At 40.5% G+C, this 27,194-nt stretch overlaps 1 long non-coding RNA gene and 1 other non-coding gene across 4 annotated transcripts; both read left to right on the forward strand.

The window, feature by feature from the left end:
* Positions 1-551: 551 nt before the first annotated feature.
* LOC118967720 (uncharacterized) lies at positions 552-27,014 on the forward strand. 3 transcript variants are annotated; one of them, XR_012133284.1, is made up of 7 exons: positions 552-723; positions 814-908; positions 1,691-1,855; positions 15,909-20,711; positions 23,196-23,301; positions 25,694-26,448; positions 26,617-27,014. It is a non-coding gene; the product is annotated as an uncharacterized lncRNA (long non-coding RNA). The 3 variants fall into 3 exon arrangements; XR_012133283.1 differs by having other exon boundaries at positions 23,196-23,401; positions 25,694-27,014; XR_012133282.1 differs by having other exon boundaries at positions 553-723; positions 25,694-27,014.
* Positions 20,851-20,981, forward strand: LOC140850638 (small nucleolar RNA SNORA72). The gene has a single exon (XR_012133589.1). It is a non-coding gene; the product is annotated as a small nucleolar RNA SNORA72 (small nucleolar RNA).
* Positions 27,015-27,194: the final 180 nt, after the last annotated feature.

The raw sequence follows: 27,194 nt of genomic DNA on the forward strand, positions 1-27,194 counted from the left end.
GACTCAGCAGAAGGAACTTCAAGAAAGTGTGAGATAAAATAGCTGATCATTGAGCATAGTGGGGAGCTGGGAGAGTTGAAGATGCATTTGCAGGAAGGGATCAGATTATATAGGGTTTTTGCCCGCCGTATGCGAAGCCTGGACTTGAATCTCTGGGCAATGCCAAGGGAATAAAGTATTTTAAGTAGGCCCTACAAAGTGAGTTGACATTAAGCATGTTACCAAAAGCATGATGACAGCTAGATAGGTCATTCTCCATTTACTGAGCACCTGTATACCGGCTCTGGGACAGGCAACGGAGGTGCAGCATGGAAGGGGCTCAGCAGGGACGAGCTTTTCCTCCTGCCACATCGCCGACGTCTAAAGCCCTAGACTGGTTCCACAACTGCCCTTTGCGCTCCTCGGGACGCGTGGGCTGGCTGTGTGCTCCAAAGGCTGATGACGGCGCAGTCATCTGCGCTCTTCGGTGAAGTGTGACCGGACCGACCCCACCCCTCCAGCGCCGCCTGGCGTCCGAAGCCTTCCGTTTTCCAGCTTCGCCAACCCAGCTTGCATGCCGCCTACCTCACTTCCCCAGCGGAGGCCGCAGCTTCCTTCCGGCTGCGCCACACGCCCGGTCACGTGCGTGTGAGCCCGACCTGCTTGGAGCTCGGCTTCCGGAAATCTGCGTGTGTGGGAGGGTGCGGTCCCCGCGCGCGCCGGCTGAGCCTCACTGCGGGAATGGTGAGGAGGGCGGGCCGTGGTCTGGCGGGGGTGGCTCGGGGCTACGGCCTCCCTGCGGCTCAGCCCCTCTTCTCGTCCTTTTCGCTGCAGAACGGGACAACCCCCGACCAGGAGCGGACACCGGCGTCGGAGCCCGTGTGGGAGCGGCCCTGGTCGGTGGAGGAGATCCGCAGAAGCAGCCAGAGGTGGTCGCTGGCGGCCGACGCGGGCGTGAGAGGCTGGCCCCAGGGACGGGAGGGGAGGGCAGGCCGCCTGGGATGGCCCCCGGCCTGCGAGCGGGAGGATGGAGCCTTGATTCCCTCAACATCCAGTGCGCCCCGCTGCTTCTGGTCTTAACGCATCCCTTCTCTCCCTCGAAAACTCCACTGTGGCGGTCTCTTGGCACCAGGGCGGGGGCTGACCGTAGCCGCTGAGCGCCCCCACTCTGCCTGCTGCCCAGACGCGGAGTTCTTTGCCTGATTTGGGGTTCTTAGCGATGCACCTGAACGGGGCAGATAGGTTTCCGCCGCGCCGGGGGATGACTGTGGCACTGGTGAGGCGGTTCCAAGTTGGGACCTGGACTGATTCGGGGGTAGAGCCGTCAGTATGTGGATATCCTTGCATGGTACTCCTCAGGGCAAGGACCCAAGACGCTCAGAACTGTGATTCTTAAGTCCCATATGAATAGCACTTTCTGGATCAGAGTGGCAGTTTTATTTTACTCTTTGTGATCCCTGTACAATGACAACCAAATAGGACTTGAAAATTCCTCCGGAAATAAAATAGCAAGTACTCGTTGACTCCTTGCCACTGTTTTGATGAGCTTTGGTGATGTCTTTGAATTGTTTGGTTTTAGTACCGTCAGAAATTATCACTTTCACATTCCAATACACATCAACACACAGAGGTGAATGGGAATGGGTTCTTGTTTTGACACACAATAGATGCATAAAATAGTGATACTACTGTACGTTTATTTTTTAAATAGCTACTACAGTTTCTGCAGGAATTTTCACAGCAGACTATCTCTAGGACCCGTGAAATCAAGTAACAAGTGGATGGACTAATTCAGGAAACTAAAGCCACAGATTGTCGCCTACATAATGTCTTCAATGACTTCCTTATGCTGTCTAATACCCAGTTCATTGAAAACGTGAGTTATTACTTAGTTACCTCGAACTTACACGTAATACTTTTTCCTAGGAGCAGGAGTCATTGTGATACTATGTAATCTATTAATAGGGCCCCTCCCAAATTTTGATAGACACAGTGGTTCTGGGTAATTGAAGCTTCTTTCTCTAGGGTTAATCCGTTTTTTAAAATCACTAAAGTGAAGAAAATATTTTTTCGCCAAGCCTTTAAAAAGTTTAATAATGAAATTTCCTCATATTCTAGTCTTTCCCTTAGTATTGAGAATAGCTAGCAGTTGTGCTGAATTGTGTGGCCCTCAACCCTTGTGCACATTCTGTAAGGAGAGCCATACTCCTGCTCTAATCCTTTGGACACCAGCATGTGGTTGCAGTCACTGTGTCCATATGTTCTGATAAAGTATATTATAGGCCTATATGTTTACTTGGAATATTCTCATTAATGTTTTGTTGTTATGGCCAAATCTGGTAAGACTCATCCTTAAACAATTATTGAGCTTTAACCTGTGTGTGATTTTTGTCTGTATATTGTATTTCAAAGTGCTAGGCCCTGGTAATACATAAATTAGAGCGTTTTTTTAGAGAAGATTACAGTTTTCTGTTATAGTAATAGAAAGGGCTCAAGTGTGGCTGGAGCTGGGTGAGTGAAGAGGCTGTTAAGAGATGAGGATGGAGTGGAAACTTAAGTTGATCTGAATTTCTCATAGGGTGACTGACTATCAGCATTACTTAATTTGTGAAAAAATGATTTTGTTAAAGTTGGCTATCTCCTGAGACTGTTAGATGTACAGTAATAGGAAAGATTTGGAAAATGGAAGATTGTAAAAAGCCCAAGAATCAGGATTAAGATCAAATACTGTCATGTAGGTATCTTATGCATCATTGTGCATTTTTTAGTAGTTTGGGTTGAAATACTACTGCTAGTAGCTTTTTTAGGCGCTATGTGTGAAATAAAGATCTTAATAAAATTCTTAGAAATCTCTTTGTTAGTAAGTTTAAAATGTAATGAGAATTCTAGTAAACTCTGTAGTTATTTTCTGATTGTACAGAATGTCCGTGCTTGGTCCTGAGCATCTTTCTTACTGGAAGAGGAAGTTTACAGGACTCACCTCTACTACTGATAGATGCAGCCCCATCAGGTTTTCACTAAGCTGAATTTGGTGTCCTCTTAAATATACTTGTTGCTCTCATTCTGTGCCTTTTCTTGCCGAATTAGGTGCCCAGCTCTTCTCTGTAGTCAGTGTTGCAGCTCTAGATTGGGCAAGGAATAGAATTTGGAGGCTTCTTTTGTACCTGATGTGCCTGTATCCCATTGGTACTCGATTGATACCTGATTGATCTTTGACGATGGGGGTGAGTGGGGATTACAAATTTCTCTTTCTGAATCACAGCCTTTAGGCCTTTTTTTTCTCCAGCTGTTTTTTTTGGCCAAGTTTTCTTAGATTCTGAGTTTTCCATGATTTAGTTTTTGTGGGGTTTTTTGTGTGTTTTCTTGACCTTTTTCTTCCTTTTTTTCTTTTTCTTTCTCTTTTTTTCTTTTTTATAATAGTTCTTTATTTCTGTTCACTTCTTGGACTCCGTTTTCCATCCATCTCTCCTGCCCCTTATGCCTCTTCCCCTTCCACCTGCCGCCAGAATTGCACACTAGATGGGCCTGTTGTCATTGGCAAATTTATCTGTTCCCCAGGCCTCCTTATGCCATTACATGTTCTTTTCATTTGTGGCAGAGCATAATGATGTGGCAGAGCTAATGCTTAATAGAATTCTGAAAAAAATCTACATACTGGAAATACATATGGCAGTGATTTAGCTTTTTATGTGTTTTCTTCAAACCCTGCCACTGGTACTCATTCATGTATTATACTTCTGGCTTGAATGATGGTGCTATTTGGTTCATGGCAGTTTATTGGAAAGAAATTCAAAGTCAGGTTTCTGGATTTTAGTAATTAACCTGGAGTAGCTACCAGGTTGCAAACTGCATTACAGAGTTGTGAAACTGAAGAGCAATCAGGACTTTCTAGGGCAACAGAAATTAGTACCTTTAGTAAAGGCTCAAGAGAGGACTCTGAAGGGGGAGAAAGACTAGTTAACAGTGGCTAGTGCATAAATGTGTTATCAGAAAGGAGTACAGTTCTTAAAGCTTCATTAATCTGTTAATTTAGGAATTTGACCTGAAACATTGTGACCTAGTTAATGACTTCATTAGTAGCATGCCCCACAATTACAAGTCTACATTTTTTTATGTGATTTGATACATTAAACTCCCCTACTAAATCAAGCCCCATATTTTTGTTAAATGTTTTCCTTGGGCTCGGCACAAGCCTTATATGTGGGGACTCATGAGTATTTGGATGAAGGAATGAGAAAACAGATGAAAAGGGCAAGGGCTGTATATGATCTGTTAAGAAGTCCCTGGCTTCTAGTCCCTTTTTCTCCAGTTCCCTACCTTCCCCTCTTATCCGGTCTCCCCAAATGAGGAAAAGATCCTTTGAGGGGAAATACCAAAAATTGTTCACAATTCTGGGAATAACTACCTGATTTTAAAATTACCAAAAAACATGTGACGCTTTGAGTTCAGCCTGTTAAGGGCGAAGGAATTTAGAGTTAATTGTCTGCTGGGTACTGAGTACTTGAGATACATTGTGCAAGTCACCCTTGAAAGATCCCAGGGGATTCATGTATTTGTTGGTTTCTTAGATGTCCTGTTTGACTTTTCCAGCTGGAGGCTGCTGATGTGATATGAGGCAGTTTTTAAAGGTGGGCAGGAAAAAAAGTAGGGTGTTGGTGCTGTTTAGACTTCAGTGTGAAGCTCAACCTTTTAGGTGAATTGGTCTTGCTATTTAAAGTCTAAGGTGACCTTGGTAGCTGCTATGTCTAGAAGTCTCAGTTTTAAGATAAATATTTTTTTGTTCTTGTCTGAAAATCATCCCCCAAATTTTTTATTTTTATAGAACCATTAGGAAAAAACCTAGAAAAAGAAGCAGCATCAGAAAATTTCAGATGCTAGCCAGGAGGCTAGCATCTTTTTGGCGTATAGTCCGAATGCCTTGCAGACGTTGGGCTTTCAGTTTTTTCCTTTCTTGTTAAAAAAGTAATGAACACTCTTTGTAGGAAGGATTGACATAGTTAAAAAGTATGAAAGTGTAAGAGACATACCATTGAATGTTTTGGCCTATGTCTTTCTTTCTAGTCTTTGCTTTTTTTTACTTTAACCTTTTCTTTCTTCACCCCATCTCTCTCTCTCTCTCCATGTGTGTGTGTGTGTGTGTGTGTGTGTGTGTGTGTATACATATATATATATTATTTTTTTTGTAGGCCTCATTTTTCTTAATATTAACATAAGTCTTTTAACACGTCTTTAAGACTTGTAAACTAGTTGTTCTTAATTCCTTTATATGACTGTCATAATTTAACAATCCTTCGATATCAAATTCTTTAATGAAATTTCATGTCTATGAAAAAATGGGTAATAGCCACACTGCTAATAATACACATCATCCTGCACTGACAGATTTTAATAATTTGCCATATTTGCATCAAAGGAACCAACTCCCTATTTTTATTTTTGCCTTAACTCTACACATTTTGGGTGAGGGTTCCTTTGTATCTCTGCCTTTTTATTCTTCCTCCCTAGAGTGGATACATCTGTATGGCTGTGTAGGAGTGCGTGTTGTGTAGGCTGAGGTAGGGGTTGTGTTTTGTGTTTTTCCCTTTTCACTAACTGTGTGTATGGGTGTATATGCATTTGTGTGTGTTCTTATGAATCTAAAATCATGCTTACATGTGACTGTCGGCCTGTCTCTTGTTTCTGTCTTTTGTTTATTTGCTGTATGTGAGCATCGCAGTCTTAAATAGGAGATTTCTCGTAATAGTCTTATAGGTACTTAATAGGTACTTCTCATAAGTCTTAATAGGCAAGTCCCCACGACTTCTTTTTTTCGGAATTGTCATGGTTATCCTTGGATTTGTGAATTTGAGGATTTTGCTAAATTCCACAGAAAATCCTATGGCATAGTGATTGGAATTACATAGAATTACAAATTCAGTGTTTGTGACTGTCCACTAAAATTTGTTATAAGCATCTTACTGTTTGGATTTATGATTATTCTTCTTGTAACTAAATTTCAAGAAAAAGAATTCTTGAGTCAGAAGATAGGAATATTTAAAAACATTGATTGGATTGGCAGATATTTTTAAAAGGTGGACAATATCCACTGCTGGCAAAGGTTTGGGAAATGGGTATTTGAAGACATTGGTGGTGACAGGGTGAGTTATTACACATTTATGGATAGTAATCTGGAAGTACCAAATAAGATTAAAAATCAGCTTTGTCTTTTGGTATAGCAATCCTATTTTGGGAAGCCTGTAGCAATAAAAGGGCTAGGGCCTAAGAATATATGTGTTTATATGTTTACAGCAGTTTATAACACCAAAAACTGGAACTCTCCTTAATGTTTACCAATGAGGAGCTGTCAAATTAGTTATGGTGAAGTTCATGCCAAAGAATATTACGCAGATATTTAAAAAACTGAGTCAAATCTGTATTCATTGATCTGGAAAGTGGTTTATGAGAGCTTTAAGTGAAAAACTGGGGCAGAGGAATGTGATTGGTTGCATTTTTATTCAGAGGCAGAAAGGATGGGAAAACTCTGAATATTTGCTTATGTCTGTGTGTATTTGCATTAGAGCCACAGAAAACGTAAAGGCACCCACACCAAGCTTACCTTGGTTATTCTGAGGGTTATGTTGGATGTAGGGATGGAATGTTTTTAAATATATTCTTCTCACATATATCTTTAAATTGACTTAGTTTTAATTGAGTACAATTAACATACCATAAAATTCACCCATTTAACAGTTAATACAAGCCAGTAGGTTTTAGTATATTCATGTTTTGTAACCATTACCAGTATCTAATTTCAGAGTGTTTTCATCACCCCACTATTTATAACACACATATTTTACATTGGTAGCTTAAAAAACAATAAAAAGTTAAAAGAAAATCACAACAAGTTGCCAGAACAATAGCCTTATTTCAAAACAGAGGCCTGCCTTCCCATGCTGTCTAAGTCAGTCAGATGCCTGGCCTTCTAGCAGATCATTCGTGGGGTTGGCCTGCTTTCATATAAATGGGATAATAAAAACTTACCAACCATTTTAAACAAGAGGGTGAAAATAACTTTAACCTTTACCATTTCCATTGCTTAAAATACTAAAAGCTCTTGTTACCTAGTAGATAAGTTCTCCTGGATGACGACCTCAGTAGCCTCACATTTGAGTACCTGTATCATTGCTCTGTCTGCATAAAAAAGGTATGAAAACTGGTATCTTACTGTTTTGTGACTCTTTGGTCAGCAATGAGTTTGAGCTTTCCTTTTTTCCTCTTTTCTAGTCATTTGAAGTTCTTAATATCTTTTTGGCGGGGGGGGGTAGTTCTCTTTTTTTTTAAATGATTTTGCTACCATTAATGTACAATTACATGAACAACATTATGGTTACAAGACTCCCCCTATTATCAAGTCTCTACCACATAGCCCATTACAGTCACTGTCCATCAGCATAGTAAGATGCTGTAGAATCACTACTTGTCTTCTCTGTTATACTACCTTCCCTGTGTCCCCCCACCCCGCCACATTATGCGTGCTAATCGTAATGCCCCTTTTTCCCCCCTTGTCCCTCCCTTCCTACCCATCCTCCCTGATCCCTTCCCCTTTGGTAACTGTTAGTCCATTCTTGGCTTCTGTGAGTCTGCTGCTGTTTTATTCCTTCAGTTTTTGCTTTGTTCTTATACTCCACAGATGAGTGAAATCATTTGATACTTGTCTTTCTCCACCTGGCTTATTTCACTGAGCATAATACCATCTAGCTTCATCCATGTTGTTACAAATGGTAGGATTTGTTTTCTTCTTATGGCTGAGTAATAATATTCCATTGTGTATGTGTGCCACATCTTCTTTATCCATTCATCTACTGGTGGGCACTTGGGTTGCTTCCATTTCTTGGCTATTGTAAATAGTGCTGCGATAAACACAGGCGTGTGTATGTGTTCTTGAAACTGGGTTCCTGTCTTCTTAGGGCCTAGGAGTGGAATTCCTGGGTCAAATGGTATTTCTATTTTTAGTTTTTTGAGGAACCTCCATACTGCTTTCCACAGTGGTTGAACTAATTTACATTCCCACTGGCAGTGTAGGAGGGTCCCCCTTTCTCCACATCCTTGCCAACATTTGTTGTTTATCTCATTGTAGATTTAATTTGCATTTCTCTGATAATTAGCAATGTGGAGCATCTTTTCATGTGCCTCTTGGCCATCTGAATTTCTTCTTTGGAGAACTATCTCCAGCGCCTATGACCATTTTTTAATTGGATAATTTGATTTTTGTTGAGGTGCATGAGCTCTTTATGTAATTTGGATGTCAATCCTTTATCAGATATGTCATTTATGAATATATTTTCCCATACCGTAGGATGTTTTTTTGTTTTACTGATGATGTCCTTTGCTGTACAGAAGCTTTTTAGTTTGATATAGTTTCACTTGTTCATTTTTGCTTTTGTTTCCCATGCCTGGGGAGATATGTTCATAAAGAAGTTCCTCATGTTTATGTCCAAGAGATATTTGCCTATGTTTTTTCTAAGAGTTTTATGGTTTCATGACTTACATTCAGGTCTTTGATCCATTTTGAGTTTACTTTTGTATATGGGGTTAGACAATGATCCAATTTCATTCTCTTACATGTAGCTGTCCAGTTTTGCCAACACCAGCTGTTGAAGAGGCTGTCATTTCCCCATTGTATATCCATGGCTCCTTTATCGGATATTAATTGACCGTATATGTTTAGGTTTATCTCTGGGCTCTCTGTTCTGTTGATCTATGGGTCTGTTCTGGTGCCAGTACCAAATTGTCTTGATTACTGTGGCTTTGTAGTAGAGCTTGAAGTTGGGAAGTGAGATCTCCCCTGCTTTATTCTTCCTTCTCAGGATTGCTTTGGCTATTCGGAGTCCTTTGTGGTTCCATATGAATTTTAGAAGTATTTGTTCCAGTTTGTTGAAGAATGCTGTTGGTATTTTGATAGGGATTGCATTGAATCTGTAGATATCCTTAGGCAGGGATGGCCATTTTGACAATACTAATTCTTCCTAGCCAAGAGCATGGGATGAGTTTCCATTTGTTAGTGTCCTCTTTCATTTCTCTTAAGAGCATCTTGTAGTTGTCAGGGTATAGGTCTTTCACTTCCTTGGTTAGGTTTATTCCTAGGTATTTTCTTTTTTTGATGCAATTGTTAATGGAATTGTTTTCCGGATTTCTCATTCTCCTAGTTCATCGTGTATAGGAAAGTAACAGATTTCTGTATATTAATTTTGTATCCTGCAACATTGGTGAATTCAGATATTAGTTCTAGTAGATTCAGAGTGGAGTCTTTAGGGTTTTTTATATACAACATCATGTCATCTGCAAATAGTGACAGTTTGACTTCTTCTTTACCAGTCTGGATGCCTTGTATTTCTTTGTGTTGTCTGATTGCCATGGCTTGGAGCTCGAAAACTATGTTAAATAACAGTGGGGACCAAGTGGGCATCCTTGTCTTGTTCCCTATCTTAGGTGAAAAGCTTTCAGCTTTTTGCTGTTAAGTATGATGTTGGCTGTGGGTTTGTCATATATGGGCTTTGTTATGTTGAGGTACTTGCCTTCTAAACCCATTTTGTTGAGAGTTTTTATCATGAATGGATGTTGAATTTTGTCGAATGCGTTTTCAGCATCTATGATGATAATCATGTGGTTTTTGTCCTTTTTGTTGATGTAGTGGATAATGTTGATGGATTTTCGAATGTTGCACTATCCTTGCATCCATGGGATGAATACTACTTGATCATGATTGATGTTCTTTTTGATGTATTTTTGAATTCGTTTTGCTTATATTTTGTTGAGTATTTTTGCATGTATGTTCATCAGGATTATTGGTCTGTAATTTTCTTTTTTTGTGGTGGCTTTGCCTGGTTTTGGTATTAGAGTGATATTGGCCTCATATAATGAGTTTGGGAGTATTCCCTCCTCTTCTACTTTTTGGAAAACTTTAAGGAGGGTGAATAAAAGGTCTTCACTAAATGTTTGATAAAATTCAGCAGTGAAACCATCTTGACCAGAAGTTTTGTTCTTAGATGGTTTTTTGATTACCAGTTCAGTTTCCTTGCTGGTAATTGGCCTGTTCAGATTTTCTGTTTCTTTCTGTGTCAGCCTTAGAAGGTTGTATTTTTCAAGAAAGTTGTCCATTTCTTCTAGGTTATCCAGTTTGTTAGCATATAATTTTTCATAGTATTCTCTCATAATTCTTTGTATTATTGTGGTGTCCATAGTGATTTTTCCTTTCTCATTTCTGATTCTGTTTATCTTTGTAGACTCTCTTTTCTTTTTAATAAGTCTGCCTAGGGGTTTATCTATTTTGTTTATTTTCTCAAAGAACCAACACCTGCTTTCATTTATTCATTCTATTTTATTCTTCTCAATTTTATTTATTTCTGCTCTAATCTTTATTATGTTCCTCCTTCTACTGACTTTGGGCCTCACTTGTTCTTCCTTTTCTAGTTTTGTTAATTGTGAGTTTAGACTGTTCATATGGGATTGTTCTTCTTTCATCAGGTAGGCCTGTATTGCAGTATACTTCCCTCTTAGCACAGCCTTCACTGTGTCCCACAGATTTTGCTGTGTTGAATTATTGTTCTCATTGTCTCCATATATTGCTTGATCTCTGTTTTAATTTGGTCATTGATCCATTGATTATTTAGGAGCATGCTATTAAGCCTTCATGCATTTGTGAGCTTTTTCGTTTTCTTTCTTTATTTGTTTCATACCTTTATGATCTGAGTAGCTGATCGGTACAATTTCAATCTTTTTGACTTTTCTGAGGCTCCTTTTGTGGCCTAGTATATGATCTATTCTTGAAAATATTCCATGTGCACTTGATAAAAATGTATATCCTGTTGCATTTGGATGAACTGTTCTGTAGATGTCTGTCAGGGCCATCTGTTCTAGTATGTTGTTCAGTGCCCCTGTCTCTTTACTAGTTTCCTGTCTGATTGATCTTTCCTTCAGAGTGAGTGGTGTGTTTAAGTCTCATAAAATGAATGCATTGCATTCTATTTCCCCCATTAATTCTGTCAGTATTTGTTTCACATATGTTGGTGATCCTGTGTTGGGAGCATAGATATTTATAATAGTTATGTCCTCCTGTTGGACTAACCCCTTTATCATTATCTAATGTCCTACTTTGTCTCTTTCTGTGGTCTGCCAGCCTTTGGGGGAAGCTGCGTCTCATGAGAGACTTCTCTGAGGCCAGCCACCTGGTCATGAGCTCATTGGCCATCTCCCCTACTCTGGGCCCCAAGATTTTGGCCCATTGCTGACAGTTGGTCTTCAGCTTAGTGCCTGGCAGGTGTCTGGTTGAAGGCCTCCACTTCCACTGTCCTTAGCCGAGCCTCCCACCCCACTGCTAACTCCATCCCACCCATGAGCTCACCCATCTTGGAGATGGTCCTTCCATCTCTGTGAATCCAAAGTAATGGTGAGGCTCCATGGCCCAGTTCCACCTGCTATTGCTTCCTGGAGCAGGAAAACAGTCCTCTCTGTCAAGGGACCTGTGTTTAGAAATCACAGTATGTAATAACAGAGCCCTATCAGGTACCTTCCACTCCCAGGCACCAGGCAATCTTTTCTATTATCTTATCTTCCCACCCACCTCCTGGAAGGCAGCAAATGTGCTCTGCAGCCCATGGTTCCCGGGACCCAGTTCAGTGACTGATCAGGGACTTGCTAGACATCTCCTACTGGTGGCTGCCAGGAGGTGGCACCACAGCACTGGGATGCCTTTGCCCAATGAGAGGAATCTTTCAGTGCCCAGTGGACGGATGGAACCAGGTTCTCACCTCAAGGAACCAAAGTATCAGAGGAGGACAGAGGTCTCCCTGGGCTTCTTCAGGGTGAATGCTTGCGTTCCTGGCTTGTGCAGGGAGCTATCCTCAGAGCCATAGAGGAAGAGGAGCAGGAAAAGAACTGCAGAGAGGCCTCTGCAGACAGCTCAGCTCAGTGGTTTCCAGCCCTATCTGTGTAAACTTTTTGGACCAGTAGCTGCTTGTCCAGAAGAAAATGAGTGGCCTCAGACGGGGAAGAGATGTAAGCTTTTGTCCTTGAAGGATGAAAGACAGGCATGGCAGACCCTGGGAGGGAACTGGATTTCCAGAGATGAAGAGCAAAGGAACTATGGATTCCAAATAGCAGGGCCAGGAATGGGAGATGTTTGCACACGGAGCCCCACAGATTTAGGAGCTGTAGGGAGAGGGAGGTGGCCGAGTTTGGCCTGGCAAGTGCCAGAGAAGATGGACATACACGAGAGGACTGGGCAATGGGCAGCTCTACGGCAGAGAAATGAATGATTGCCTGGAAACTAGAGGTCCGTTCTCAAATGATGCCAGCTAAACGACTGAGACTAAATGTTCCTACAGATTTAATTTTACATATTATTCAATTTTCCAAAATCATAAGAAATGTTATTTTTTTTACCTAAGTATCAGGAAACAATTCTTGTGTTTTATAACATAAAACCCTAAGACCCTTTCCATGGTTTTACCAGGACTTGTAACATGTATTATCTCATTTGCTCTTAAATGCAGCTGGCATCCTGGTAATCTGTCATCTTAATGGGAAAGAAATTGGATCCTGATAGTGATCATATAAATATGTAGAATTCTCATTTTTATCCTAATGTTTTCAAGTGAGAATCCTGACATCCAGACAAACTGACTTGTCCCAAATGAAACAGCTTGTAAATGCTGGGGTTTGAACCTAAAATCCCAGCCTCGTAACTAATACAGAAAACAACAACCTCTCTTGCTGTGAGCTGGAGGGCTTGGGTCCCAGCAGGCCTGCCGGTTCTTTCTGTGAACTTGGGCCTTCACAGTCCTTCCTCAGTCTTACGTCAGAAACAGCAGGCGAAGTGCCTCCTTATTCATAAAACGTTCAGGGCAGGTAGCATGGTGAGCAGAAAGACAGCAAGCTTTGGTGGGGTCAGTCTTAGTTCTATCACTTACTGGCTATATACTTTTGAGAAAGTTTTTCAAACTCAAAAGGCTTCCATTTCCTCACTATAAAGTGATCTCTAGTAAGACCGATGTCACAAATCTATTTGTAAAGATCATAAAGAATGACTTCATAGAAGTGGAGACACAGTAGACCCTCACAGAAAATAGTTGTTTTGCAACTGGACGCTAGGAACAAGAATCGTTTTCTGATTTCATTTGTCCCAGAAGGAGGCAGAACTCCTCCCTGTCAGTGGGATGACTGCAGAGCTCAGCCAGTAAGTGTAGTCCAAGGAGAGGAGCCTGCCAAGAACCTGGGTCTTAACAGCCCACAAAAGGGCATTGTAAATGGACCTGAGGCTGTTAACACTGACACATGCTGAGGGACATTCCCTGTGGTGAGCAAGCCCATTGAACTGATGAAACCAGAAAGACTTTCTTCTGCCTGCAATGGTTCATTACGAACAAAACACGAGTTCATTTGACTGGGGGTTAATGGTGAACAGATGTCTGGCAAGGCAAAGACCACAGAATACTGTCTCCAAAAGCACAGATACCTGCTCTAAGCGCTGGACCTGGCCTCACTCTCCTACCCCTGTAAGCAGCTGGGCTTGAGGAAGGTGGCTGAGCAGAAGGTGGGCAGGGCTGGGAGAGTGTTTATGCTCCTGAGACATTAGGATACCGAGGCCCAGAGGGTATTGGCACTCCTGCCCCTAGCAATGTAAATGAAGTACATGAGAAAGAAAGGGGCCAGCACATGGCCCTCCAAACCAATCCAAGAGGCATCCACATGTGAATGAGTTCTTAAAATCAGTTCTCATACTGGCATAAGGTGATGATGACCCAACAAGGAAGAAAAAAATGAACACTTACTGAACCAGTGTCTAGACATTTGCTACACCAGATTTTGCACACACACATTATAATGACAACCACCTTCCCAGGTTGGTGCCAAAATTTTGTTGATACCACCAAGTGGTATGAAGTTTGGAGCAGAGTTTAGAGACCTGAGAATCAGTGGAAATGGCAGAAGACAGTACACTCCGAGACCCTCCTAAAATTAATTTGACTTAATTGCATGGAAATTCACAAATAATTTCAATTTCACATCTGGGTTGATGGGACAAAATAGAGACACCGTAATAGGAACCAAATATGGGAGAAGGGATTTGGCTTCCCAGGACATGGGATTGGGGATTTAAGTAAAACCAAACTGACTTTCTTCCTTTTACATTATTTTATTTCCTTAAAATTGATAAAAATCCTATGGTTGGAGATTATTGACCCCTTGTTATGAGGAAATTTGAAGATTGAAAGAATAAAGGAAAAAAACAGTGAGTGAGGGAATTAGCATGTGATTGCAATTCTTTTTCATTGTAAAAATTCTGACATCAAAACTACAAGACCGCTACCCTTTTGTCCTGGAAGAATTTTGAACACATTGCAAGAAATTTGACCACATGCACACATTCCCACCCCCATCGTGGAAGCTACTGACACTGATTTAATCTTCCCCCTAAGCTGCTTTCTCCCTAATGCATTTAAAGGAACTAAAACTTTTTTATTTTAAAAGTGGACACCTACTCATTATAAAAATAAGGACAAACTTAGAAATACAAAAATTATATTTTAAAAAATGTGTCAGTCAAAATCCCACATAGGGACATTGCTATTATTTAAGAGATGGTGACCGTCATTATTGGCATCTTCCTACGTAGGCACCAGCTATATAGAGGAAATTCTATAAAATTGATATCAAAATTTGTATGAAAATGTATTTATTATGAAAATACAAATTTTCCCAAAATTAATCTATAGATAATACAGTTACATTAGAAAGCCTAATAGGATTTATTATAGATTTGACTACTTCTGAAGTTTATATGCAAGAGCAAATAGACAAAAATAGACAAATAGAAGATAAGGAGGTAGAGAGTGCACACTACCAGCTATCAAGATTTCTGAAGATTTCAACGAGATAGAGAAATGATGACTTGGTTCAGAGATATGCAAACATACAGAAGTTCCTCTGTAAGGCCAAAAATAAAATTGGAACCTATACAGTACCATGCTATGCACAATAGTGAATGACTAACCCCAATAATTACAAGTGAATTAAAATTTAATAAAGTAGTATAAATCCAGAAGAAATATAAGTGCTTATATTTAATAACTAAGGGAGGAAGAGAAGATTTAAAAATATTATAAACCATAAAGGAAAACTTAGTAAATTTACCTATATTATAATTGAAAACAGGTGGGACTTCTGGCTATGGCAAAGAGGATAGCAAACATTCTGCTCCACAAAACCCAAGTTGGAAACAAAACAGAACTATCAAAAGCAAGTATTTTAAGGCCTCTGGAGAGTGACCAAAGGCAAAAAGCAAATTAAGTGGCATTTATCCATGAACAGCCACTGAAAATTTGGGTAAAAACTAGGGGAGTCTGAAGCTACTTGCCTGGGGCTTCTCCCATTCTTCCTACTCCCAGGGCAGTTGCTGTAGTTTTATAGTCAGGAAAGGACGGCCTGTGAAAGCCAGTAACTTTGTTGCCAGGAGTGGCTAACATGATTTGGAGTGGAAGGTAAAAACCGATGGCTGATGGCATCAGTAAAAGTGAAAAACTAAGTAGGGAAAAAAAATGCTAGCTTAACTTTGTTAGTCCTGTTTGTAATGAGTGGCAGACCAGTCAGAAAATTAAGGGGAATACCTTCCAAATTAGAGAGCCATGGGAAGGTTACATAAGCCCTACACACATGGTTGGAATTTCGGGGAAATTGCATATGCGCATAGCAGACCTGAGAGGGCTCAGTGGAACCTGAGCGCCCAGGGCAGACATGGGAACCGCCTGCACTGTGCCCCCTTCCCACACACAGATCCATTGCAGAAGGTGGGACAGACAAACAAAAAATCCAGACTCTTCTCACGACAAAAAAGTTTCAGAAAATATAGTTGCTACAGTATATTTTCTCACAACTCTCTTTTTTTTTTACAGCAAAAAATTATGACAAAGAAACAGGAAGGTGTGACCCATACTCAGGGGGAAAAAGCAGTCAAAAGAAAATGACATAAAGTGGTCCCAGATGTTGCTTTGCGCAGGCACAGACTTCCAGCTATGAAATGTTAAAAGATAAAAGGAAATGGCGTTTAAAGAATTAAAGGAAAATAAAATGACAGTAAATTCCCAAATAAGCTATCCCTATAAAAAAATATATAAGAAAAGAAGGAAATGGAAATTTTAATTACTGAAATGAAAAAAAATCGTTGAATAATTTCAAAATCATATTTGAAATAAAATTGTCAGTGAACTTGCTGGTTGATTTTTAGAAATTATCTGATGTGAAAAATACAGAATAAAGTACTGAAGAAAAATGGGCAGTGCCCCAGAGAACTGGACAGCATGAAACAATCCATCTCCGCATCTGCAAGACCCTTCCTGACTGTCAGTGGTCAGATTTAGGCATGGCCGGTGATTCCCCGATGCCTTTTTCTGCAGTCTCTGCATCTTTCTGTGGGGTTTCTTTGAGAAAACAAAACAAAACTATTATTTATTGATTAAATAAATGTATTATTGACTCTTTTAAAATAATTATTATGTAAAACTCTCACCATATGTCATTTGATACGTACTGTTCATAACTGACATTTACATTACATTTGCCTCACTTCACATCTTTTTTTTTTAAATATTTAATATTTTCAGAGCTGTTTTAGGTTCAGAGCAAAACTGAGAGGAGGGTACACAGATTTCCCTTACACTCTGTTCCCAGACATGCATAGCCTCTCCCACCATCAACACTCACCAGAGTGGGATATTTGTTACAACTGATGAACAAATATTCAAGGACACATCATGATCACCCTAAGTTCATAATTTGCATTACAGTTGACGCTTGGTATTGTACATTCTACAGGGTTGGACAAATGTCTAATGACATTTATTCATCATTATGATGTAATAAAGAGTATTTCCACTGTCCTAAAAATCCTCTGTGCTACACCTATTCTCCCCACACTAGCCCCTAACCCCTGGCACCATTTGATTTTTTTTACTGTATCCATAGTTTTGTCCTTTTCAGAATGTCATATAGTTGGAACTATACAGTATGTGGCTTTTTCAGATTGGCTTCCTTCACTTAGTAATATGTATTTAAGTTTCCTCCATGTCTTTTTGTGGATTAATAGATCATTTATTTTTAGTGCTGAACAATACTGTATTTTCTGGATGTAGCACAGTTTATTCATGCCCTTACCCACTCAAGAACACCTTGGTTGCTTCCACGTTTGGCAATTATGAATAAAGCTCCTATAAATATTCATATGGGCATAAGTTTTTTATTCCTTTAGGTAAATACTGAGGGGTGTGATAACGAAATCATAATATAAGAGAGTATGTTTAGTTTTATAAGAAACTACAAACTGTCTTCTAAAATTCCTGTGCCATTTTGCATTCCCACCTGCAATGAATGAGAATTCCTGTTGCTCCACAACCTTGCCAATATTTGGTGTTGTCAGTGTTTCAAATTTTTTGTCATTCTAATATGTGTATAATTGTATCTTGTTTTAATTTGCACTTACCTGATGTCATATGATGTGGAGGATCTTTCATTAGCTTATTTGCTATCTGTATATTTTTTTTTAGTGAGTTGTCTGTTAAGATCTTTAACCCATTTTTTAATTGGGTTGCTTGTTTCTTATAGCTGAGTTTTAAGATTTCTTTGTATATTTTGGATAATAATCCTTTAGTAGATGTGGTTTTGCAAAAAGATTTTCTCCATGTGACTTGCCTTCTTATTTTGACACTGTCTTTCCAAGAGCAAAAGTTTTTAATTTTAATGAAGTCTTTTTCTTTTATTTCTTTTATGTGTTATGTCTTTGGCATTTTATTTAAAAAGTCATCACCAACCCAAGGTTATCTAGGTTTTCTCCTATGTTATGCTCTAGGAGTTTTATAGTTTTGCATTTTACATTTAGGTCTGTGATCCATTTTGACTGGAGTTAATCCTCCCACTTTGTTCTCCTATTGGTTATTATTTTGCCACTCCATGTAAACTTCAGAATCATCAATTTGTCAGTATTCATAAAATAAGATGCTGGAATTTTGACTGGGATTACACTGAATCTATCCAGTTTAGAAGAACTGACATCTTGAAAATACTGATTTTTCCTACCTATGAAAATGCATGTAGTTTTTCTTTTATTTCATTAGAGTTTTGTAGTTTTCTTATATATAGATCTTGTACATAAATTTTGTTAGATCTGTATGTATTTCATTTCATGTGGTATTTATGTAAATGGTATTGTTTTTAATTTCATATTCCACTTGTTTTTTGTTGGTATATAGGAAAATTATTTGCTTTTGTATGTTAACCTTGTATCTTGTGATCCTGCTGTAATTGTTTATTAGTTTCAGGTTATGTTGATTCCTTTGGACTTTCTACATAGACAATCATTGTCATCTGTGAACAGAGAGCTTTATTTTTTCCTTCCCAATCTGTATACCTTTTATTTCTTTTTGTGGTCTTATTGCATTAGTTACTGATTCCAGTATGATGCTGAAAAGGAGTGATGAGAGGCTACATGTTTGCCTTGTTCTAGATCTTAGTGGCAAAGCTAGTTTCTCACCATTAAGTATGATTATATATAACCTAAGTAAGCTTTAGGGATTTTGTAGGTAATTTTTATGAAGTTGAGGGAGTTCCACTCTATTTCAACTTTACTGAGAGTTCTTATCAGGAATAAGTGTTGGATTTTGTCAAGTGCTTTTTCTGCATCTGTTGATATGGTAATGTGATTGTTCTGTTTTAGCTTGTTGATGTGATAGATTACATTAATTGATTTTACAATGTTGAACCAGCCTTGCATGTTTTGGATAAATCCCACTTGTTTGTGGTGTATATTTTTTTATATATTGTTGGATTTGATTTACTATTTTTGTTGGGGATTTATGAAGTTTTCTTTTCTTCTAATCTCTGCCTGGTTTTGGTATTAGGGTAATGCTGGCCTCATAGAATGAGTTAGGAAGTGCTCCCTCTGCTTTTGTTCTCTGAATGAGATTATAGAGAATTGGTGTCATGTCTTCCTTAAATGCTTGGTAAAATGCACCAATGAAATTTTGTGGGTTATTGTTTTTGTTTCTGTTTTTTTACTTTCTCATGAAGCACAAACTGGAGAATTGAACTTTATACTAAAATTTTCTGTTGCAAACCTTTTAAAGTGATAACTTGGGTATTTCTGTTCCCTTTCTTTTGTCCTGGGTGTTTCAAAGTTGAGGCATGCTGAGGCACCAGAGTGGGTTTGTTGGTTGCTTGTCCTTCCTTCCCTTTCGTGGTCTCGTAAGGAAAGGGAGTGAGCATAAGGGGCTATCTTCCCAGGAGACTGTACGCAGGTAGAACTGAAATGGCCACGTTGGGGAAGTGCTGTATAAGGGGAGAGGAAACTGTTTTTTCTCTTTCTTTCCTAAGAGGAGGGTAAATGTCTGTTTTACACAGTCCCTGCCCTTTCTAAGCTCTTAAATCACCTGGAGAGAAGAAAATATTCAGAGAATTAAAATACATTAAAAATATGTACAAGCTCCATTACTCAATGTAATAGATTTAAAATAGGTAATATTTATTTTTTTGTATAGGAGATTTTGAACTATAACTGGGAATTTAATGAGATTTTTTTTTCCTTTGTGTTATGTAAAGAGGCACCAAACTAACTTTTTTTACAAAGGCTTTGTGTTCAAATTTGTATTTAGCCCCCAGAAGTTTCACTAGAATGTAAATGTAAATAATAAACATTACATTCTTTAAAAAAATACCATTTCACACCTACAAGACTGACAAAAATATTTTAAGTGTGAAAATACCAAGTATTGGCAAACAAATATTGAAAAGGGAGCACTCATATCCTACCAAGGAATGTAAACTGTTATAACCACTTGAAAAACAATATGGCAATATCCAATTAACAAGAAGACCCACCTACAGCTCTCTGTGACCCAACAGGTCCTCTCCTGATTATGTAACTTGGAAAAACACCTGTATACACACTCAACAGAAACACGAAGTCCTGGCATCAGCATTTCTGAGAGCACAAGACTGGAGCCAGCTGAAATGCCCATCATCAAAAGAAACTGTAATTAAATCTTGATGGACTGTTTTTAATACAACATCTTCAGCCATGAAGATAAAATGAATTAGATCTGCAATTATCAACAAACATAGAACCTATAAACGTAATAGTGAGTGATAAAAACAAGTTTCAGAAATGCATGTGCAGGAAGATTCCACATACAAAATGTTTAAAAATATGCAAAACAAGATTATATGTATGTGGTAAAAGATAAAAGAATAAAAAGAATGGCCTATAAAATACTCAAGAGAGAGTGTCTGCCCCTGGGAGAGGGAAGGAATGATAGTGAGGATGGGTACACCAAAGGCTTCGACAATATTTGCAGTTCTTTACTTATTATTCTGAATGGTTAATACCTAAATGTTTATTATTTTTTTACAACTTTGGTAGACCTGAAACACTTCATATAATTTTCCAAACACATTAAGCCAATTTGAAACAGTGCTACTTAAAAATATTAGTAAAATTTCAGTGTATACACAAAATTGAATAATTGAGAAACCCAAAACTTTCATTAAAGTCAAATATTGAATAATCTCTAACCTAGGGGGCACCAAATCCATGACAAATGTTTAACTTTATTATATCAGAGCAGCACTAACTACTTCAGCTGATAAACAGAAATTCCTACCATTCTCTTTCAGGATGTCAACTCCCAGAACAACCTCTCAGAACATCTGTGAGATTTCTTAATGATTTTACTGTGGTTATTAAACATTCAGTGTTGTTAGAATATGACCTGCTTTTTTGTAACAATATCATTTGTGACTTCATTAACTGATGGAAGCTATTAGAGTCCCAATAACAACATAGTAAAAATAAGTGCATTCTTACCAATTGGATTTTATATAATCAGGGCAGGCTAAACATTCGGTATACTAAAACCATGCATGTGTCCCCAGACCTAGTTCTTTACCTAAGTCTGGTTTTCTAAATGCTGGTGATAAACTAAGTCTGATTTATATGATGCATCTTATGTGAGAAATGTCGGTGACTAGGTGTCTGATCAAACTAGATAAATGAATAGTATAGCTAGTAATACCTTTTGAAGATAATCATTGCTAATTTGATGATTACCAGTTCCCATTAAATGAATTGTAAAACTATTGTGTTTTATTTTCTAAAAACAAAAAAAGGGAACTTCAGAACAGAATCTACATGTGATAATAGATTATAAAGGATGCCAAAAATTGCTGTGATACTTTTGAAACAGTTTGTTTCAAAATATTAGAGACAATGGGAAAATAAAAAATAGCACTTAATCTCTATTCCATTTAGTTTACTAAAAATGTTGTATGGAAGTAGCATAGCACAGTATTATTAACCTCTAGGTTAAGATATGCATCTTAATCCATGTAGCTATCCCCATCCCCACCCCAGCCATCTGCTCCCATTAATGACATCTGAACCATAGGAAAATCTGGCAAAACAGAGCCTTCATTCCATCACAACCATGAGTGGAAGGAGCCGGGTAGAAGCTGCCACGGCCAATGGGGTATACTTTCTCCTTGCATCACACTCTTTATCAGTTCCTACTGTTTATACCAGGGGTGCTCAAACTTTAGTTTGGATCAGGATTACCTGTAGTGTTTGTTCAAACAAAGATTGCAGAACCCACCCCAGAGTATTGATTTAATAGGCCAGTGTGGGGCCTGAGAATTTGCATTTCTGACAAGTTCCCAGGTGGCGCTGATAGAGCTGGTCCCTAGGACCAATGTCTGCTGCATCTGTCTTTACTACACAGTCCCTCTTGGCACTGAGGTTTGTGGCTCCCCCCAGTCCAGATGATACAGAAAATGCAAGTGTTCACAAATAATTTATAACAGAATAGTTATCCCTATAGTAATGCTATTCTATTCATAAGTGTTTCAATATATTTTCCTGAGTGACTGAGAAGAAGTGAAGTCATTCCCTGTATTTCTGAGTAAAGGCCTTGGAACAGGTCTCATTTATGGAGACCTGTGAGTCCTGAGGAAGGAAGTTCAAGAGCCCTTGGCTTCCCTGTGTAATGCTCTGTGTGCTCCAAGGGTTGGGTGCATTTGGGAATTTGTACAAGTAATTCAAGTCTTTTCCTCAGTGGAAACTGGGGATAATAATATGCCCTCATATAAACCACTGATGATATTAAAAAGAGATCACATGTGCCCATATAGGAGCTAAAGGCATATTCATTCCCATTTCCTGTCTCTCTCCTCTGATTGAAGTGGAGGGAATTTGGAAAAATGTCACAGAGGACATAACCATTGAGTGACAATCCTCCCTTAGAGGCCAGGGAGGATTGGAATGTGCCAATGTATTTATTTCCACAGTTCAGACTGAAGAGCCCCTCCCGTCCTCTCTCCCCACTTACATGACTGAGGACATTTGGAGACAGAGGGTGACTCTGTTTGGGTTGCAGTGGCCTCGAAGAGGGAGTGTGCTGCAGCTCAGGGCTGTCTGATAGGTCCCCTGTGTTGGTGGGGAGATTCTACGCCTGGGCAGTTAGCATAGTCACCATTACCTCTGTGTGGCTTTTGAGTACTTGAAATGGGGTGAGTGTGACTGAGGAACTGAAGTTTTTATTAGTTAGATTTAAATGTATAAATAGCTACATAGGCTAGTAGCTACTGTACTGAATTGGATAGGTCCAGATTCAAATGTCCTTCTGATGCCAGGGTCTCATGCAAATTACACTGAGCACAACCCTACTCCCCTGGGCCCCATGTGGTTGTCAAGAGGAAGAAACCAGGTTACTGATGTAGAGTGCTGAGCACAGAGGAGGTGCTTAAAAAGTGTCGACTGCCATCCTAGCACTAATTAGTAGTTTGAATATTGATAAAGTTTCTTTTTGGGAATTGTCCAGCAAAGAAAAGCAAATGAATTCTGAGTAGTTCTTTAGGCTATAGGCAGTTGACTGTGCATGAAGATTTGAGGGATCTCAGAACTTTGTCATCTGGACCTTTAACACGTAAGATGTCTTCAAGCAACTGGATCCTGCACTTTGTAGCTGCTTTGAAAAAAACGCTTGGTTTGTGTAGATTTATGACAAGAGTTAATGCATGCAATAAAACTGATTTTGCATGAACTAAGTTGAGGCTCAGTTGACTCATACTGCCGAGCCAACGCCCTGCTAGAAAATTTACAGATTTGTAACATGGCATAAACCCATGTTCTCTACCTTTAGATTCTATGTGCACGTGATTGTATATGACATGGAAGTGGACGGAGCCACCACCCTGTGAGCAGAGTGACCTGTTTTACCTCAGATCACCTGAATTCTGATGGGAGAGGTAATTGCTAGCCTGCCTGTCTCGGTTTCCTTCTCTATCTAACATGGAGGCCAAGTACATCACAGTGCTGTCTGCTTTGGAGGAGGATGGAGGCCATCCAGTAAGTCATGGGAATGAGGCATATGGAGCCTTAATGAAAACAAAGTACATAACAGGAAAAGAAGGTGCAGTATATTTTATTCAGCTCTCCCATGTGGTCGTGTGCATGATTCTTCCCAAGGGAGCATCTAGTAGTGGAGCATTTAGTTGCAGATATCAAGTGAATGTAGCTTCTAGCTGAATATTTTCTCTGGCTTTATCCACATGAAGCACAGATGTCATACAAATCATTTTTATATTAATGCTGAGATAACACAACTAGGTTTGAAAATGATCACATTTTTCAAATTATGCAGTTTCCCAAGAAGAGTATTCCAGGAAGAGATTTGTTTTCAGAAGATGATTCCTAATGTGGCTCCTGGGTCCCTAGTCCAGGAGCCTCAGGGAGCGAGGGCAGAGTTGGGCATCTTCTGACACAGGGAGCAGCCACACATCACACACTTTGTGCCAGGCCCCAAGGGGCAGGGCCTCCTTTCACGTGACGACAATGGGGAGACATGGCCACAGGCAGCTTCAGGGGAAAGCAGGTTAAAACAAAACCCCTGTGAGCAAGTTGTAGTCCCTGCTTTTATGAGTCAAAAACCTGCCAGGGCCTGGGAATGGAAGGGCCTTCACTGGCCACCGCCTGGGCCACCTGGTTCCATGTGGCTGTGCTGGAGTCGGGAGAAAACAAGCTGTCTACTGGTTTACCGGGCAGCATCTTTACCTGACAAGAAAGTCCTCTGATGTTGATGAGAGGCACAGCCACAGACTGAGGTCAGATCTAGGCTGCTGTGGTCCCAGCTGACCTGTGTGACACCGCTGACCCCTCCAGCACCTTCCTCCCGGGCCCTTGGTGTCATAGCCTAAAGTCTTTCCTTTAAGCTAGTGGCTCCCTTGCACTTGACAAAGGAGCCCAGAGTGTAATTGGTGCTGGGAATGTCTACACTTTGGAAGAGAAATTATCCCACTTGATGACAGGACTGTAGTCTTGGACCCAGTGTACTAAGAACACAATAGTCCAACACCGATACATTTGGAAGAACTGAGTTCCTCTGGAGGCTGACAACCATCCATCCTCAGGTGGAGGGGAGTGGCACAGATGTGTTTGCTTTCAGCCTGACCTCCGTTTGCACAGAACGCAGGGCCCAGGCCAGGGCACCCCAGTGCAGTCTGGCTCCCGGGTTTGCTGGGGCTGACTGTGTGAACGTGAACATGCCATCAGTCAAGGGCTCACACAGACACACACTGGCCTGCTCTAAAAAAATCAGCAATAATCTGGTATCACTGACATCCATGGAGAAAATAATTTTTTTCCCCCAAAACTTAAAGGCCTTCCTAACTGCACTTGGTCTACTTCACCAAACAGGAACCTGTCTCAGCATCTGTACTTAGGTTAATGATGCGTTTGGTTTACCCCAAACCAAGGGCTTTCCTAATCAAATTGCAAACTCCCAGCAGGGCATTTCAGGAGTGGGAACCAGCTTCCTCAGGTCATTCCCAGTTTCTGCCCATCAAGGGGTCAGACAACCTTGGTGTCAGTTATACACACTGACATACCCTCAGGTGCATGATTTTATCTATGTGCAAATTACACCCAAACATTTTCTCAAGGTCCTCATTGGCCAGTAACAAGATAATCTGACATGAAATCCAGTGGGATGTACCACACTTTGCAATATGCCTTATAGCTGGTGCCTGGTGATTTCCTCACCAGTGGGAATTCGTGGTCTCGGGAGGCCCCCAGCAGCATTTCCCCCCAGCCTCCCCTCATCTTGTAGAGGGGACCTGAGTCCCATGAGGTCCTGAGGTCTGGGCGAGCTCACAGAGAAAATGACCAAAACGCAGGCCCAGGAGTCCAAAGACCAGGCCTCTTGACTTGGTTCAGGCAGCTCCGCTCAACCCAACTTTCATTTTGTGGAAGAACATAATGTGGTCACAGCTGCCAAAACTCTATTCCTTTAGGGAATCTTTCATTTCTCCAAGGTGATAAGAGTGTCAGTTTTCAACAGGCATTTGATATTCAGGGGCCTTGAAGATCCAGTGAGATCATTAAAGAGAACACTGAATTTTGTTCCTTTTCACCACATTTTCTGTCTTACAAACAGGAAATTAAATTTTTGCTGACCAGTTCAGGGTTCCAAATCAGACAGCTTCTGTTCACAAGAGGAATGTGAGCCAGCAATGCAGCCAGTGCTGAAGCACAAGGGACTTTCCGAATTTTAAGACAAAATAGTTTAATGTTAAAAATACCTGTTAAAGTTGTACTGCTTTCATTTGCCTAATCTGTGCTGCCTTCCTCCCTCTGTTGTAGGCAAACTGCACACTTCAGTGAGAAAAACAGGGCTGGAATGAAGGACTTCCTCCCCATGGTCTGGCTGGACTTGGGGCAGTTCTGTGACACAGATATATCTGGCAAGCTACAAAACGCCCCTGCGTGCAGGCAGCACTGGGAGGGTGAGGCCCCGGCTTGGATTACTGTAAAAGATCACTCTGGTGTGGTTCACGTGCAGCAAGTGTGGACAACCACCTGGACAGAGTGCACTTGCCCTTTGGCTTCTCACGCTGGCTGTGCATCCTGTCACGGGGCTTGATGAGGACAGAGATGTGAACCCGCAAGCTACCTACAGATCACTGTGATTGAACAAGTGATGAAGTTCTTGGGATAGAAAGAGATGGTCCTGGCTGCCTTTCAAACCCAAATTCAGGGCCAGCTGAATCATCCATCAATCATATTCCATTCCTTCCAGGACCAGGGTCCGTGGGGTTTCCGCTCTGGTCCTGCCCCAAGAAGGCCCCCTAGCATCAGCTAGGCCCGTGTCCAGCAACTGATTCCTCTGCCTTGGTCTCCTTACCTGTGAATTATGGTGCCACTAGGACCTGCCCTGGGGCCTCTCCTGAGCACTGGGGCAGCCCCCTGCTGGTAATGGAAAAGAACCCAATAAACATCAGCTGATTCTAATCATGGACCTTTGCTGGAAAATGGTCCCATTCTGCTCACTGCTCAGAAGAATCCAGAGCACACTGGCTCATCTTCCCTGTCTCTATTTTGAGTTTCTCTTCTTTAAGGTGTGTGGAGTCCATTAGGACTTCTCTTCCACATCACCTCTTGAATGAGAGTGTCATCTGGCCTCTGCCAGCCCCTGGGTCAGGAGACCCTGACTGTTTGGAGCCCAGAGGCTTGGTCCTCTGGGTGGTTGGCTCCCAGCAGACTTATTTTCTTCTTTTCAACTGCAGGTTTTGCTGTCTGGAAGGAGCCTTATGGTAATAATTCAATGCCCCATCAGCCCAGGATTCCCTCTGACAGATTACTGTACTGCCTCTCCTTGAAAACTTAAAGTGACAGAAGATTCCTGAATTCCCAATGTAAACTCATTCCATTCATAAGGAATTCCAACTGTTCTTCTTTAAAAAAGCCTTCCAACTGGACCGTGGTGATGAAGACAAGGAAGCTACCTCGTGGCTCCCCAGGAAGTGGAAGTGGGGACCCTCAGCCACCTCTGGTCTGGGGCAGCCCATACTGCAGACCCGGTGGCTGATCGCAGGCTAAGCCCTCTTCCATGTAGCAGTTCTTCAGCTCAATGTTTCTAGGCCTGCTGAGTGTTCGACTTTTCAAATTAAACATCTTGATTTTCTTCATGCCTCTTTTTTGCACATTTTTCTTCTCTTTTTTCTTTTGGTGTTTTTAATATTGTCAATCTCAGCTTAGGTCTGACCAGTGCATGTAAAAAAGGAATTGTTTTTCTTGTTTTTCCCAGGACAGTCTTCATCCATAACATTTGACACTCATCTCTGTTTTGGGGGTGTCCCTCCAC

The sequence above is a fragment of the Manis javanica genome, chromosome 7, assembly GCF_040802235.1.
Source record: "Manis javanica isolate MJ-LG chromosome 7, MJ_LKY, whole genome shotgun sequence".
Lineage (NCBI taxonomy): Eukaryota > Metazoa > Chordata > Mammalia > Pholidota > Manidae > Manis > Manis javanica.